The sequence below is a fragment of the Peromyscus leucopus genome, chromosome 6, assembly GCF_004664715.2.
Source record: "Peromyscus leucopus breed LL Stock chromosome 6, UCI_PerLeu_2.1, whole genome shotgun sequence".
NCBI lineage: Eukaryota > Metazoa > Chordata > Mammalia > Rodentia > Cricetidae > Peromyscus > Peromyscus leucopus.
The window spans coordinates 9,768,231-9,785,156 of NC_051068.1; the positions used below are offsets into that span (position 1 = coordinate 9,768,231).

Here is a 16,926-nt window from a genome sequence, read left to right on the forward strand (position 1 = left end):
AAGCCACACTGGGGATGTTTGGAATAGCCACAGGAATATTACTTTATGTATAATACACAAGTGATGGTGGCCTGAATGAGAATGGTCCCCTAGGTTCACACATTTGAATGTTTTGTCCCTAGTGTGACTGTTTAGGAAGGATTAGGAGGTGTGGTGGTGGGAGCGGGTGTGACCTTGAGGAGGTGTGTCACTGGGGGTGGGCTTTGAGGTTTCCTAGTCTCTGTCGGTCTCTTTGCCACCGTCCCCCTTGATTCAGGATATAAAGCTCTCAGCTGCTGCTCCAGTACTATTACATGCGTGCGCGCTTGCGCACACACGCACACACACACACACACACACACACGGTGCTATGGTAATGCTCTTCCCGAGAGCCAGACTATTTAACAAACCCCAGTATCAGGCATGAGAAACCTCCTTTTGAGCATTGGTCAGGGGAGTCCAAAAGGCCCCCAAACAATACAGGTTATTCCTGTTGCCCTTGGCTATCTCCCAGGAGTTGGAGGCAAGTCCTTACTGCTGAGACAACAATCACTTTGGCCGACAGGATTCAGAGGGTTCAGGTTGGATCTGACCTGAAGAACTCTTCCCTGAGGACTAGTTTTTCTACTGCTGTGAAAGCTGCCAAGGAAGGAATGCTTATGAACACAATGACAGTAGAGCACGATTCCCTCGAGGGGCAACAGTGGCATTTACATCTTGGCAGCAACAAAGAGCCATCTAATTGGATATCAGGTCTGATCAATAGGAGGAAAGTCATGCCTGCCTGGTACTGGAAACCTAGCCAGCCAGCCATGGCTAGAGACACTGTGGATGGTAGCGGACCCCCTCCTGCCCCTTTTCTATGCCAGCCGCTCCTAACTGTGTTCCAGACACTTCCCCTTAGACCACAGGTAAGGTCGCCCCTCCAGCCATCAAAGCTTCCTTCTGAAGCAGATGGAGACCATTAAAGACGGTGGGGTGCCGACCCTAGCCCACACATCTACAAGGACACAACTCCTGCGCCTAAGGTCAGGGAATGTCACTGATGATGGTGCAGAGGACCAGGAAGTCTGCTGCAAGACTGTGTCTTCTACACCTATGAAATCAGTGTGGCTGCTTAAGGCCAGAACAGTGACGTCACCAGCCAATGTGGATGGGAAGTCTCATAGGGCTCCATCTCTAGATGAAAAACTTTAACAACTGCTCAGAGAGGGAGAACTAGTCTTCCTCAGGAATGTATTCCCTAAGTGGTTGTCTAATATGAAGTGGTCAGCCCATATGCATACAAGCAACCCTAAATCATTCAGCAGACTCCCCACCTCGTGTGTGTGTGTGTGTGTGTGTGTGTGTGTGTGTGTGTGTGTGTGTAACAGTAATAATTAAAAAGAGGCCAAAATTTGAGAAGGCACTGGGAGGAATGAAAGGGATAGAAGGAGGCGGCAGGGGAAATGATGTAACTATATTTTAATTTAAAAAAAAATGTTTTAAAAAGGACTGGCAAAAGGTTTAGGTGGTCATTTCTCCATATAAAATGATTAATAATCAGATGAAAAAGTCCTCCGCATCATTTACCTTTAAGAAAATGCCAATTAAAACTAATGTGCTGGAAGAGTCTGACCAACTCAGCTGTCATACTAGCCCAGATACAGTGCTCTGAGTCAGTGAACCCCAACTACTCCATCTACAAGCTGCTGGACCATGATGAGGAGCTGGTGCTGCAGAACCAGCTCTGGGAGCACGTCATCAGCGATGAAGATGAAAACATGAAGCATGGCTGTGACTGAGGAAGTCTCAGTCATGGTCGGGTGTCTATGGTACTTCAGAGACCAGTCTTTGATCTAGACCAAAGACTTGTGGCAAAGAGTATTTGCATGTAGAGCTGTGTGGGGAAAGAGGTACTGAGTAATGTGCTACGGTTTCCAAGGCCACTGGGAGGGGTGGGAAGGATGGACGAATCAATTAGCACATACACGGTAGAGAGAGGCCCGAGAGGCCCGAGCTGCTGCTAGAGGCCATGTTGATGTGCTGGCCTGTACTGCCTCCTGAGGCCATGTGGATGACTGTGGTCCATGCTGCCACCAGGGGCCTTGTCTGGGTCTGTCTGTGGTGCTGCTACAGCTAGGAGCTGTGTTACTACCCAAGGCCATTCCAATGTCCGTGGTCTGTGCTGCCACCTGAGGGCCATGTTGGGGAGGCCAGGTGGATGTCTGTGGTCCACACTGCCACTTGAGGGCCATGTTGGGGATGTCTGTGGTCTGTGCTGTTGCCAGATACCATGTGGAAGTCTATGATCCATGCTCCTGCTGACTGTAAAGGACAAGGAAGCTTCTCCTGCATTGGTATCGATGACAACAGACTCACAGTTGAGAGTGAGAGACACAGAAGGCTTCTGTGACAACCCCCACCATCCCCCTCCCCGCAAAAACAAAACAAACTAGCCTAGACAGGAAGCCATCGAAGAGAACTCATAAATTTTGATAAGGATGCTGAAGCCCAGCTTCAGTAGCATGGCTGCTGGTGGGGTGGGGGTGGGGTGGGAAAGGATTCATTGTTCTCTAAGGGGCTGGCCACGGAGAGGTTGACCATGTTCCAGTGACTACAGAACAACACAAATTGAACTTTTTTTTTTTAAATCTTTTTGGGAGGAGGAGGCCACCGGGGAGGGGGGAGACCTAAGACTGGGAAGTAAGGGTGATGGATGTTTTACTGTCAGCTTAGTGGCTGCATGTGTATTAATTATAATCTGGGCCCCAGGGCCCCACAGTCAACACCTCACTGGCCACTCAGGCCATGGCCTGGAGGGCTTTCTGGTCCCACATCCACCATATGTGGGTTTAAACTAAGTCTCTATCGTTCTATTTTACCAACAAAGACTCAGAAGTCAGATGTGGGAGTGAAAACCTGCTAGATCAGAAAGGCCAAGAAGCAACCAGCTGACCATGGTTTTTGGCCAGAGACCCAGCAGGAATCATGTCTCTTCACTCATTCCAAAACCAAAAGAAGAGCCAAACTCAAGTCCCTGCCCTCTCCTTCCCGTGTGTCTTCTCTATCCAAATTTGTTAGAAACTCTATCCAAGTTTCTCTATGGCCAATTCCAGTCTTCTCCCTGATTCAAGGTAAACTATATTTAACGGTCTTGGAGTGTCACAATGCCATCAAAATTCCCACAACAGATGACCAGAGTACATGATGTGAAATTCTCAAATAATCAGTGAAAATTATGTTAATAAAAAACTGTGGGGTTGGGGATTTAACTCAGTGGTAGAGCACTTGCCTAGCAAGCGCAAGGCCCTGGGTTGGGTCCTCAGCTCTGGAAAAAAACAAAACAAAACTGTAATGCTACACTATCACATACTCAAGAGAGTGATTGTGTAGTGGTTTGAATACGAAGAGCCCTGGGCTAGGCAGTGGTGGTGCATGACTTTAATCCCAGCTCTCAGGAGGCAGAGGCAGGTGGATCTCTGTGAGTTAGAGGCCAGCTTAGTCTACAAAGCGAGTTCCAGGACAGCCAGAGCTGTTACACAGAGAAACCCTGTCTCCAAAACCAAACAAACAAGAAAAGAATAGCCCCCAGAGGCTCATATATTTGAAGGTTTGGTCTCCACCTGGTGTAACTTTTTGGAAAGCATTAGGACAGGTGGTCTTGTTGGAGGAGGTATGTCACCAGGAGAGAACTTGGATGTTTCAAAAGTTCAAGCCATTCCCAGTTACCTGTCTTCTGCCTTGGGGTTGTTGTCTCAACATGCAAGCTGTCTGCTGCTACTCCAGTATCATGCCTGCCATGCCTGCTCCCCATGATAATGGTCATGGACTCACTCTCTGAAACCGTAAATCCCATTAAATGCTTTCTTCTATGAGTTGCCTTGGTTATGGAGTCTCAGCACAGCAGTAGAAAATTAATGAAGACAGGCTATAATAAAGATGGACAGCACTGGATGCTGCTGAAAAGTGGAAAAGTTAAATCCTTCACACACTGTTGCTTAGAGTCTAGCACTGCACAGACACTTGGGAAAATAGTTTGTTAAAAAGTTAAACATAAACTTGATTCTACAACTACACTCTTAGAAACTCACCCAAAAGACATAAAAATATAATCTATACAAATACATATACACAGTAACAAGCATCACTTGTAATAACCAAAAGTGTATAAATAACCAAAACCAAAATAACTGAAACAATTGAAATGCCTGTCAGTACATAAATAAGAAATTATGTTTCATAAAAGCAAATCCTTTACCAATACAAAGGAATGGCCTACTACTGATGAATTCTACAACACAGATTAACCTCAAAAATGGATGTTAAGAAGCCAAATCCTGGGGAGATGTCTCTTCTAATAGAGCACTTGCTTGTAAGCATGTGGGCCTGGATGCAGCCCCAGCATCTACCTGAAGTGTCAGGCTTGGTGATGCATACTTGCAATCCAGCTAGAGAGGTGACGACAGGGATCTCTAGGTCAACGAAAGAACATATCTCAAAAAAACAAGGTGGACAGCTCCTGAGAAACACCTGAGGTTGTCCTCTGAGCTCCATGAGCACCCATATCCACACACACTCCCCCATCAAAAGAAGCCAAGTCCCCAAACCATGTCCTAAGATTCCCTTTAGATAAAACTTCTTAGAACGTATGAGACAAAACAGATCACTGGCTGCTCGGGGCTAGCAGGGGACTGCATTGAAGTGGCCTCTTGCATGGTATGTGTGCTGTGTGCCCAGTTTAGACTTTCCTCCCAGTGTCCTGGAGTACAGGAGTAAAATTTACCTACAGTAATCGCAGGTGTGAAGTGACTACTCTGTAATCCCTAACTGAATTACATTTGTAGATCTGACAGTTCGCTTTTTCTTTATCCAAAAAAAAAAAAAAAAAAAATCTTAGGACACCTTCCAGAATAAAGTTTACTTAACATGAGCGTCTGGTGTTCTGTAACCTAGAAGTCTCAGACTTACGAAGCAAACCCAAGTCTGGTCCCAATCACGTTCTACAGATTCATGGATTACAGAGTAGTACTTCACACCTGCGATTACTGTAGGTAAATTTTACTCCTGTACTCCAGGACACGGGGAGGAAAGTCTAAACTGGGCACACAGCACACATACCATGCAAGAGGCCACTTCCTAGTCAGTGGTATCTTACTTCTCAGGACTCAGCCAGGGAAGAACTCTGCCACCACAGGCCACTGCCCACCATGCTGTCACTTATGTCCCCTCCTCCATTCACCTTTGAGTGACCTCAGAGTCTCCTCTGAACCAGTCCTGGAGACGAGAGAAAAATGGAGACAAAGCTCTGCTTCTCCATTTGTCTACAGACCACCTCACACAGGCCTAGGCTAGCGTGGGGGCATTTTGCACACTCCTGGAGCATATAAAGAATATTTACAGCCATCCAACTTTTGGTCCAATAGCAACATTCCAAGAATTAACTAAAAGGAAGTGAGGGAGGAACAGCGGGATCAGCTCATTCTGGTATATTTCCAACAGCCATAAAATACCCTCCCTGCAAAGAATCAAAACAACCTGTAACAATAGGAGTCCGTCAAATGAACTACGGCACAGTCAGAAGATGGACGACTTCCTGAAGCCATGAGATACATGCTCTGGGAAAAGAGAGCAAACAGGAAAACACGGTCACACACTGTGTTCAGTGACAGAACCCAAGCCATGCACAGCAGGGCCTTTTCTAGGCAGGCGTGACAGAATTCCCCTAGACTCTCAGAAAGATGCTTGTGCAAAACTGTGAGAGGAAAGGCCTATAGATTGGTACGGTCATGGCCATGCGTACCTGTAGTTCTCAGACTTGAATGTGGCATAGTTAAGTGAAGGATCTTTATTCAATATATGTTGAGGTTGACCTAAGAGTCTACACTCCATCAAGTTTCCAGGTAATGCGCCCCTGCCACATACCTATGATGGCCATCTCCAGGTGAGGAGAACACAGGTACACATTTACTTTTTACACTATCTTACATATTCCATAAGGTAAAATACTTTTGTAATAATGAAGAAAACTTCTTATTTTCAGAATGTTTGAATCTGTAATTATTTTTATGGCAACTGTTTTAGTTAGGGTTTCTATTGCTGTGAAGAGACACCATGACCATGGCACTTCTTATAAAGGAAAGCATTTAATTGGGGCTGGCTTACAATTTCAGAGGTTCAGTCCATGATTATCACAGTGGAAAGCAAGGCAGCAGGCAGCAGACATGGTGCTGGAGAAGGAGCTAAGAGTTCTACATCTTGATCTGCAAGCAACAGGAAGTGAACTATGAGCCACACTGGGAATAGCTTGAGCATCTGAGACCTCAAAGCCCACAGTGATACACTTGCTCCAACAAGGCCACACCTCCTAACAGTGCCACTCTCTATAGGCCATGCATTCAAACACATGAGTATATAAGGGCCATTCCTATTTAAACCACCACCACAACCATCTTGAATACTGTGAAATGGGATCAAGGTTTTATTACATTCAATACAGAATAATTTACAATAAAAATGAGCGATGGGCATAGTTAACTAAATTTTATTTTAATATTATTTTAGCTCTGGGGTTCAAACCCAGGGCCTTTCACATGTTGAGAAGTGCTCTGCTATGATGCTATAGCTCTAGCCCTCTACTTTTTAAGAGAATGGTTGAAAATTGATGAAAGGGTATGAAGGTATTATTATTTACAAAGGCATGGAAAAACAAAATGGTAAACTTTAGTCACAGCATGACAACTAGGTTAAAACGCTGGCGCTGTTTATAAAATGTTAAATGTATTACGTCTAGAAGGAAAGCTGGATTACATCTGTAGTGGCATCTGCTCTGCCCATGACCTTGGGCTATCCGGCCCAACGGAGGCAATGCTTCCTGCTGTTGGACGTGACTCTTATGAGGAGTTGGAGAGGGGTCACAGGCCCTGCTCCCTGCTCCTGCCTGTCAGGTAGATTCACTCACGAATATGGAGTAGTAGACAGAAGCAGCAGGTCTGTTCTGCACTGTGAGAGGAATGACGCGGAGAGGCTAAAGACAGTAAGGCAAGGCGACACTGAGGTGGCAGAATCACCAGAACTCAGTCCCACACACCAGAGTCCTTGCTCTGGACTGTTCTGTTCTCAAGCCAACAGCTGGTCAACCCTCTTTTACTTGGTCAAGGAGATGATGGCATCACACAGTCAAACCTGAATCCCAGAGCCCCGAAAGGTCTACCATCAGCCCGCTGGCCTGCCATTGACAAAACACCTGTATCTGTAAGATGGGCTTATGTATCCGGGCCTAAGCAGGCACTCCATTTGTAGCCCTTTCAACGTAGACATGCCTACAGTGATAGTCTATCAACAAAGACCTCAAAACAGTACCTGTTTCCCCCCAAATCACTCCACAGGCTCATTTCTGTGGGCGCCCAGGCCTGTGGAACTCAAGGACTCTGAAGAGAACTTCAACTGTGATGAAACTGCAGACACAGCACACTGACCCTGGGATCCTTAACAGAAAGTTTCAAACTGAGGAAATCCAGCTGCCTTAGATTTGACTTGCGGAAGCATCTGGGAGGCTGGGCTGTGGGCAAGTGCCTCAGTTCCTCATCCAAGGCAAGCTTTCTGAGAAGCCACGCCTAAGCAGCATCTAGAAGCAGACTTGCAGTTAACAAGAGTCAGGTGAGCAGAGCAGGACCGGGGAGAGGGCAAATCCTGGCAGACCCTTGGCATGCCGGGGACCCAGCCTCAGGATCCACTTGACTCCCAGAGTCAGGCTGGAGTTCCCATGGTGCCCAAGCCCCACCTTCTGACTTCCAAGGAGCTTCTGATGGGTTATTTTGGGCACTCCCTTCCCACCCCGAGGCCTCCAACACCGACCCCACCTCTGCAAGACTGAAACATCATGTAAACCAGAAAAGCAGAAGAGTATGAGGAAATGACCACTGTTCTAGTCAGGGCTCTTGATGGGATAAACACCATGACCACAGCCACGTGGGGAGGAAGGGGCTGATCACAGCTCACAGCTTGTCCATCACCAGGCAAGCCAGGCAGGCACTGAAGCAGAGGCCATGGAGGAGTGCTGTCTACTGGCTTGCTCTCCAAAGCTTGCTCAGTTTGCTTTCTTACACACCTCAGGGTTACCAGTCCAGGGCTGGCACCACCCACAGTAAGCTGGGCCCCCCACATCAATCTACAGTTTAAAAAATGCACCGTAGGCTTTCCCACAGGCCAATCTGGCGGAGGCATTTTCTCAACTGAGGTTTCTTCTTCCCAAATGGCTTGAGCTTCTGACAAGTTGACATAAGGCCAGCCAGCACAACCTAACTTGTGCTCTCTTGGCACAGGCACACGCAGTATAAAACACAAGCCCTTTCACATTCGCAGAGGACAGGGCCTCTGCACTTCCCTTCAGCTGGCACTTCAGTTTTGTTTTCTGGTACTGGAGGTCTGAGGAGTTGGCTCAGTGGCTAAAGTACTGTGGAGTGAGAATCAGGACTGGAGTTTGAGTCTCCAGAACCCAAGTAAATAACGGGCGGCATGGCAGCCAGCCCGCAGTTCCAGCCTTAGGAGGTAGAGATGGGATCCCCAGATTCTGGGAATTCTGGGTTTGACTAAGAGACCCTGACTATAACTAAAGTGCAAGAATGACTGAGGATCAACTCTGACATCAGCCTAAGGCCCCCACATGCATGCAAACATATGTGCCAATATGCCATTCCACATGTGTGCCCCTCACATGTAAACATGCATATACACACGTATACCATATACACATTTATACAAACAGAAAAATAATAACATTGTCTCTTATTGGAACCCAGAGCCCAGGGATGCTAGGCAACTGTTCTACCATTGGCCTATGGCCCCAGCCCGTGTGTGTGTTTGAGAAAGGGTTTTGCTCTATGGCCCAGGCTGGCCTTGAACTTGGTTATGCTTCTGCCTCGGCCTCCAGAGCTGCTGGGATCATAGGCATGTGCTCCACTCTACCGAACTAATTCTCCTCACATTTCTACTGGAGGACACCAATGCTGATAGCCCGGCAACACCCAAGTCACTGGGTTCCACTGGGTGCCACAGGCCTCCCCCAGCAGCTCACCGCTCTCCGAGCTGTGCGGCTGGTCCTGCCCACGGGTCCGACAGACTCCCTGGAAGAGAAGCGAACCCCAGGATGGCCAGCACTTAGGGACAGTGGAGAGAGAGCCGAGGGAACAAGAACCCTAAGCTCTCCTAAGAGGAGGCGATGCAGTGCTCCTTGTGCATTTCTTGGAAGAAGTTCATGGAAAAAGTGTAACTTTCTTTTTTTAAACATCTGTTTTGTGTGTGCATGTGCACACATAAGCACGTGTCATGGCATGTGTGTGGAGGTCAGAGGAAAACATGCAAACTGTCCTACCATGTGACTTCTGGGGACTGAAGTCAGGTTGTTGGGCTTGGCCACTCACCTTCTGAGCCGACTCTCAGGTCCAAATCTGATGGTCAATGCAGGTTCGGCTTTCTTTTTGACTGTGATGGCCTAATAGGGCATTTGATGGCTACGACTCCGTTGCCAGTGTGTCACCATGGCGGTGTGGCGGATGCGCTTGTCTGGACTACTGAGCCAGCACCAGATGACAGCAGGCGCATAACGGAGATTCTGGAGTACTGTGTGGCACTAAAGAGAGGCTGGGAATAATGCCGCCCTCACTTTTCACAGAGAAGTTTCCATCTCGGTGCTACTGTAGCAGGCAGTTGGAGTCTACTTTTGGTAAAAGGCACTGAGACTTGCAGAGCATCTGAATGAAGGCCTGGTTCTGTGCTTGACTCTGCACATGCATGTTACATGCATGTTACTCGATCTAGGAATAGCTGTTTACCTAGCCTAGCTCATTCCTTTCCAGATGGAAGACATCCAGGGACAGGGAAACCTCCCATGGCAGACTACCCTCAAGATGAAGGCAAATCTCTGTTGGGGGATGCTCCCCTGGGATCAGAAGTCATCAGCCTGTAGGAACCAGACTGCTTCCCTAAAGTGATGAGAGGTAACCACTTCTTTGGACCACCTTGCAGAACCAGAATTGAGACACTGGCCAACCAGGCCACACCTTGATCAGAACTGCTTCATTATGCACACATAATCTCCTGCCTTCTGCCCCAATTCTTTCTCCATTTAAACCTAAAGTTAATGTTTCTCTGAAGATGACCTTGGGGACATTAGGCCTCTTTTCCCGATATGGTGACTGAGTCCCCTTTCTCTGTTTTATCATGACTTGCTTTTTAAAATTGGAGTATAGGGATGCGGAGAGGAGGGCAGAGGAGGCAGGGTGGGGGCGGGGAGGCAGGGGATATGTGGTGGAGGGGAGGCAGGGGTGAGTCTAGCTTGCTCAGACTGCTGAGCTCAGGCTTCCGCCCTAAAACTTGCAGTCACGATACCAGTCCCAGGCCATCAAGTGAACTAAGTCTTCTAAGCAGGATTCCCTTCCAAAAATGGGCTGTCACGTGATACCCAGTGTAGGGCAGAGCTGTGAGAATTAAACAAGTTTGTGGGAGAATGGTGAGGTGGATCGGTGGAAAAGCAAGAGGATGCAGAGCCCCAGAATACTGTGAAAAAGCCAGGCACGATGGGGTGTGTCCAGAACCCCAGTACTGGAATTGGGGCAGAGGTGGTGGATCTGGAGCTTGCAACCTTGCTAGACCACTTCAAACGGTGAGCTCCAAGATCAGTACAATCCTCTCTCAAAACACAAGGTGGAGAATGACTGCAGAAGACGCCAGACATCAACCTCTGGCCTCCAGAGACACATCAGCAGGTGAGCACACCAGTGTGTACACACACACACACACACACACACACACACACACCTCCTTCCCTGCCCTAAACAACAACAGACAGGAAGCCTGGAGAGGTGACTCTCCTAGCACTGAGAGGAGAATGATTACCCATAAGCTTGAGGCCAGCTTGGGATATATAATGAGTTCCTGGACCGTACAGTAAAACCCTATCTCAAAAATTAAAAAGTGTATAATTAACAAAAGACTAAATGGACTCTTAGTTAATTTTTTCTTCTTCCATACTTCAAAGAGTGAGAGGATGAGGACATCAGAGCCATTGGTAGAGTGCTTGCCTACCATACAGTAAACTATGGATTAATCCCCGGAATACAGAAAGCCAAGAGCAGAAATTACAGCAGGAGGTGGAGGCAGGTGGGGCAGACATTCAAGGTCATCTCAGGTACATGCAGAGTTTAAGGCAGCCTGGGTTACATGGGCCTTGTATCAGAAAACAACAACAAAGAGGTCTGGAAAGATGGCTCAGAGGTTAAAAGTGCTTGCTGCTCTTGCAGAGGACCCAAGTTTGGTTCCCAGCATCCTTGTTATGCAGCTCACAATCATCTGTAACTCTGGTCTAGGAGATCTGACACCCTCCTCTGACCACTTCAGGCACCCACACATACATGGCAAACACAGAAATACACACATACGCATAAAGAAAAACAGATCTTTAGAAAGAAAAAGGACAATAATGACTCGAAGCCAACTTTTAGTTCCCTTAGACCTCAACGTCACCCTTTGTTGAAAATCAAAATATGAGGGGAAACTGTGGTCAGTATGTAAAATAAATGAAAAAAAAAAAAAGGTAGTTAAATAAAAGAAAAAGAAAAGAAAGAAAGAAAAGAAAATCAAAACGCCCCTCCATCACACTCCCAGGAGAGGAGAGCTGAGATACACGAGAGTCCTGTGTTCAAACGCGGCTGCCATTCCTCCCCCTCACTTCCACGCCAACAAGGGACAGTGTGCCTTTCTAATGTGTTTATCCCCTTAGCCACACCATCGGGATAAAGAAGTGTCGCAGCTGTGGGATATAATGGCTTTTAGCACTGTCAGAAGACAGGATGCATCAGGCCACTGCCTTGTCCCCGAGGAGACTGACAACTTTCCCTCTCCACACCTTATTTTAGAGGACTAGGGAGAAAACTACGTTGGAACAGTAATGGGATTGTGATCTCATCCTAAAGCTATGGGAGAAAATTTAAAGAGAGACACTTGTGCCACTTATCTTTTTCTTTTAAAAAATTAGCGTGTTTTGCTGGGCAGTGGTGGCACACACCTTTAATCCCAGCACTCAGGAGGCAGAGGCAGGTGGATCTCTGTGAGTTCAAGGTCAGCCTGGTCTACAAAGTGAGTTCCAGGACAGCCAGGGCTACACAGAGAAACCCTGCCTTGAAAAACAAAAGGGGAAATAAAATAGTGTGTTTAACAGGATTTAAGGATCCTAAGTCTGATGTCCTCCAAAGATACAAAAGGCTACTCTGTGTTGGCCAATGGAGCTCCATAGATCCCCAAAGAGTACAGGCTATTTATTCAATGCTTATGCTCTTGGTTACTCTTCAGGAATTGACAGTAAGACCTTATTGCTGAAAACACTACATACTTGAGTCACAAAACATGGGGAATCTAGCTGGTTCTCAACTGGAAGCTCCACCCCAACTGGCTGGCTTTCAAACTGCTGGAAAGTACTACTCATACTCCCAGAGGTTCAAGCTTACTGAAAACTACAATCATAAATGACAAGATATGCCCACTGATAAAACAGTGGCACAGACGTTATGGAGTGACAGCCACTTTCTGATTGTATCTGAGGTCCACTCCATCAGATGGAGTGCATACCTGGCACTGTTAACTGGGCCCAGAACCTATGCCTAGACAGGTCCTGGGGAAGAACCCGGTACCATTATTCTGCCAAATGGGTCCAGTATTAAAACAACTCCTAATTACTCATGGCTATATCCATCAACTAGTGCATTGCTCAACCCTCTTCAGAGAAGTTTCTTGCGACAGATGGTAATTAACACAGAGATTCTCAACTGGTCAACAGGCAGCGACTAAGAGACTGGAGTGCTCAGCCATACATGGGACATTTACATCAAACTCCTTCCCCCAAGGATCAGGGATCTTCAAGGAAGAAGAGGCAGAAAGTGCAAGCACCAAGGGGGTGGATAACATCAAAGACACAAGGTTTTCAAGATAGACAGGACAGTGACACAGGAACTCGCAGCATCTGTGACGGCATGTACAAACTGCACAAGCTCGAGCCACAAAAAATTCCTGCCTGGGGGAGGGACGGACGGGAGAGCATAAAATCCAACCACAAGCCAGAGAGCCACCGGCTGCTGGGAGAGAGAGAGTCAGGTTTCCTTCATTGTGTGACTCCGGGTAGATCCGCCACATTCCAGGGCAGGGCTCACACCCAAGGGTAGTTGGGCAGCATAAATTGGACTTGATGGGCTGAAAGAAAAGAAAAGAAAAGAAGAGAAGAGAAAAGAAAAGAAAAGGGAAGAAAAGAAAAGAAAAAGAAAAGACAGACAGGCAGACTAGAAGATGGGTGGGTAGGGAGGTGAAGGTGAGGAGTGGGGCAAGGGTGAATATGATCAAAATATACTATATGAAACTCCCAAAGAATAAAAATATTTTTAAATGTAGGTGTTTGTGTATGAACTAATTCACTTAGCATAATGCTTTTGAGAGCTATAGTATTATTTAGTATTATATGGTATATCGAGATTTTCCTTTGTATAAACATAATTTGTTAATCTATTCACTTGTTGATGGAAAACTGATCTTTCTAGTTTGTGGGTAATTTCAAAATAAACTGTCCAGCAGTTTTGTAAAAAAAAAAAGGGGGGGGAGTGTTATGGAAAAAAAGCCTATCTATTAAAGAAATAGGTCTATTGACAAAGAATTGTGACAGGCCTGAAATGGGTGATAATGTTACCTCACCAGACCCCAAAGCACTGAAACTCTTCTTCTTAAAAAATGGGGCTCCTTTAGGGCCCAACTTCCTTAGCCAGCTAACAGAAGGCAGAGACAGTGAGGTAACCTGTGGCCACAGGAAAGATTAGTTAACTCAGCGTATGGTTAATGTCCATATGTACCAGCCTTTATTCCGACCCTCCCATAAACTGTGGGATGGTCACAAGCAGTGGGGGTGAAAAAAATTCACGCACACCTCCCACCTCATTTTGGGAAAACTGTAAATGAATCTATCGATTTTGGTTCCCCATGGGTCTAAGTGCCTGGCCACCATTGCATATTTCTTTTAGTCATACAATGAAAACTGAACCACATGCCACAAGATTGTACTGAGGTACTGTGGACCAAGTTCCCAGAAGGAACAAACCACCAGCACCAGAAACCCACCGTACGTACGTACGTGCAGTCTAACTGACTAGAACTGCATGGCTGTAGAGAGCTGGAATACTGTCGAGCTCCAGAGGCAAGCCAGTCTGTGTTATCTTTAGTCCTCTTAACAACTCCGTACAGCTCTAACATCCTGGGACTCTCAGGTAAAATCCTTTGGAAGGTATTAACTCAGTACACCACTAACTTCCATCACCAGCCAGCATCTGAGACCTACAGCAGGGCTGTCCCCTCTTTTCTGTGATGGCCTCCCTGATGTTTCTGGCAGTGCATATTTTTAAGTGGCTTAATTTATGACTTTTTGTCCTATAAAAACATCATGAAACCATTTCCACAGTAGAACATGTATTTGGGCCGCCTGAATCTGTGTTCCTAGGCACGGCCCTTCATATTTGACTCAAGAACAAACTCATATTTTCCTTTGAGGTGGTTTGTCTAATACTTCGGCAATCAATTATCACAGGCAGAGTTTTATGTGGTGCCCCTTTTAAATCAAAGGAATATTAAAAACTCAGTTGTAGTGAAGTTGCTTAAAATGTGGGTTTCTCTTTCTGGAGTCTGCATCCCCTTTCTTTCTTTGCTGCGCCTCCACGGTTCCCGCGTGGAATCTACACTTTCACAATGTGCCAGTCGAGTATGGCAGAGCACAGTAAGAATTACAGGACAAAATCTGAGGAAAAAGAATGTGGACGAATGTAACGCCTCTCCTCACAAACGAAAAGAACGGCATGGGCATGCTACACTGCCTGTTACAGGCCGGATGTTTGTTTCTCGACGCTGACAGCAAAGTGGAATAACTACGGGAAAAGACAGATCCTTTTCAAGGGTTAAGTCCATCCCCGCTCAGTTATGCTGTCTTCATCATTACAAACACTACTGACATACAGGACGTCCAGAAGTGCATACGATCCCAAGTGGACCACAGGCAGTTCCTGCTCTGGTCTCTTTTGGGGGGTTGAAGGGTGCTGGAGACCCAACCCAGGCCCCGGAGCACACCAGGCAAATGGTGAGCCATACCCAAAGCCCAGGCCTGTTTTTCTGCTGAGTATAACTTAGAAGGGATTTGAGCCATTGGGAAAAATGCTAACACATTTGATACAAACCGCCTGACTGGAGGCAGCCCAACCCCCACGTTTGCTAATGGTGTGTGTTGGGAAAAAGCTGAGCCAGCACCCACCTGCATCAACCTGATCCACTAACGAACACCGGTGCCATCTCCTGTGCAGTGTGTAAGACAGACAGAGACTAGGATCTTTTAGGATCAGTCTGATGAGGCAGTATTCACATCCAATTTATGAAAAATAACGATATATGAGAGGCTTTGAAACTAGAGTCACCTGTACAGTGCTGAACTTACTTTCTGGGGGGAAAAAGAAAGTAAAAGAATAAGAAAGGCAGTGTTGCAGCTTTTAAAGGAAAATACCCAAAATGTGCAAAAAACAGACACAGTAAAGAATTGCATGCCTAACATCTAGTTTTGGCTGTTAACCTCTCACGGCCCAGTGTATTCCTGCACCCCCAAACTTTGAAGCAAATCCTCAATGTATATTTCAGCTTCAGTCAGTAATCCTAAAAGATCAGATTTGTTGTTGTTGTTTTTCGAGGCAGGGTTTCTCTGTGTAACTTTGGAACCTGTCCTGGAACTCCTTCTTATGAAGCCAGCAAGGTAGTTCAGGGCTCTTGCCATTAAGCCAGAACACGAGTTCCAACCACGAGCACACGTGGAGAGATTATTCCTGGAACTTGTCCTCTGACCTCCACAGGAAGACAGGACACACACACACATTTAAAAATTTTCAAATGTAATTAATACCCTTTCTAAAACTAAAAACATTTCCTCAAGTTCCCGAACGTTTCAAAACGAGGACACAGTCAAAGTCCACAAGTTGTTTTGCTCCTTTAAGGCTAACGTTTTATCTTACAGGTTTCCAATCCAGTTGCAGGCACTTCTCATAGGCGTCAACCCGCAGTAACTAAGATCTTGATTCACAAACAAACGCTAGCCACAGGCCCTGCCAATGTGTGCTGCATAATACGTTCGTAAATGCAAAGCACACGCGGAACCACCTTTCGTGTGTCCTCTGTAACCATGGGTGCTATTTACCTCCGGGATTTGAGCAACAACGCCCTTATCAGATCACTTGCACAGTGGGGGACGACGCGAGCGTGCTTACTTCTTGCAGCCAGGTGATGCGGTCGCCCAACTCCGCAGGAGAAGCTGCTTCAGCCCCCCCCGCTCCCCGGGGCGGTCCCCGAGCCAGCCGCCGCGCTCCAGTACCAACCGCCCGGCAGAGCCCAAGGTCCAGTCGCTGAGCCGGGGTGCGCCGGGCTCGGGTCGGAAAGCCAGCGAGGAACGAGGCACACCCACCTCACCCCGGCCTGACGCCGAGGGCTGGGAAGCGCGGCGTGGGGGCCGGGCGCCCGTGGGACCCTGCCCCTCGTCCGCTCTGCTGAAGCCCACCGCTGGCGGCGTCACCCCGAGTCCCAGGAAGGGACGCCTCCGCGCAACGCAACCGTCAGCGGCCCCCGGGAGTCGCGCGCTCACCTCAGCTCGCACTCCTCAGCACCGGCGGAGCGCGGGTAGCTTCCAGCCGCCACCCCCGTGACTGCTCGAGGGGCGGGGCCCCGCCCCGCTCGCCCCGCCCCGCTCGCCCCGCCCACCTCCGCTCCACTCGCCCTAGGTGAGTCCCAAGGGGCGGAGCCGCGCGTCGCTCGCCCCGCCCACCTCCGCTCCACACGCCCCAGGTGAGCCCCAAGGGGCGGAGCCGCGCGTCGATCGCCCCGCCCACCTCCGCTCGCCCCCGCCCACCTCCG

General features: G+C 47.7%; 1 protein-coding gene across 11 annotated transcripts in view; it reads right to left on the reverse strand.

The window, feature by feature from the left end:
- Gpr160 (G protein-coupled receptor 160) overlaps window positions 1-16,744 on the reverse strand; it is a 36,771-nt gene extending 20,027 nt beyond the window's left edge. For 4 of the 11 annotated variants that reach the window (XR_005091728.1, XM_037206521.1, XM_037206518.1 and 1 more), the window contains exon 1: window positions 16,658-16,744. The gene's annotated coding sequence lies outside the window, so the exon portion shown is untranslated. The other 7 variants (XM_037206515.1, XM_037206517.1, XM_037206519.1 and 4 more) reach the window with 7 other exon arrangements.
- Window positions 16,745-16,926: the final 182 nt, after the last annotated feature.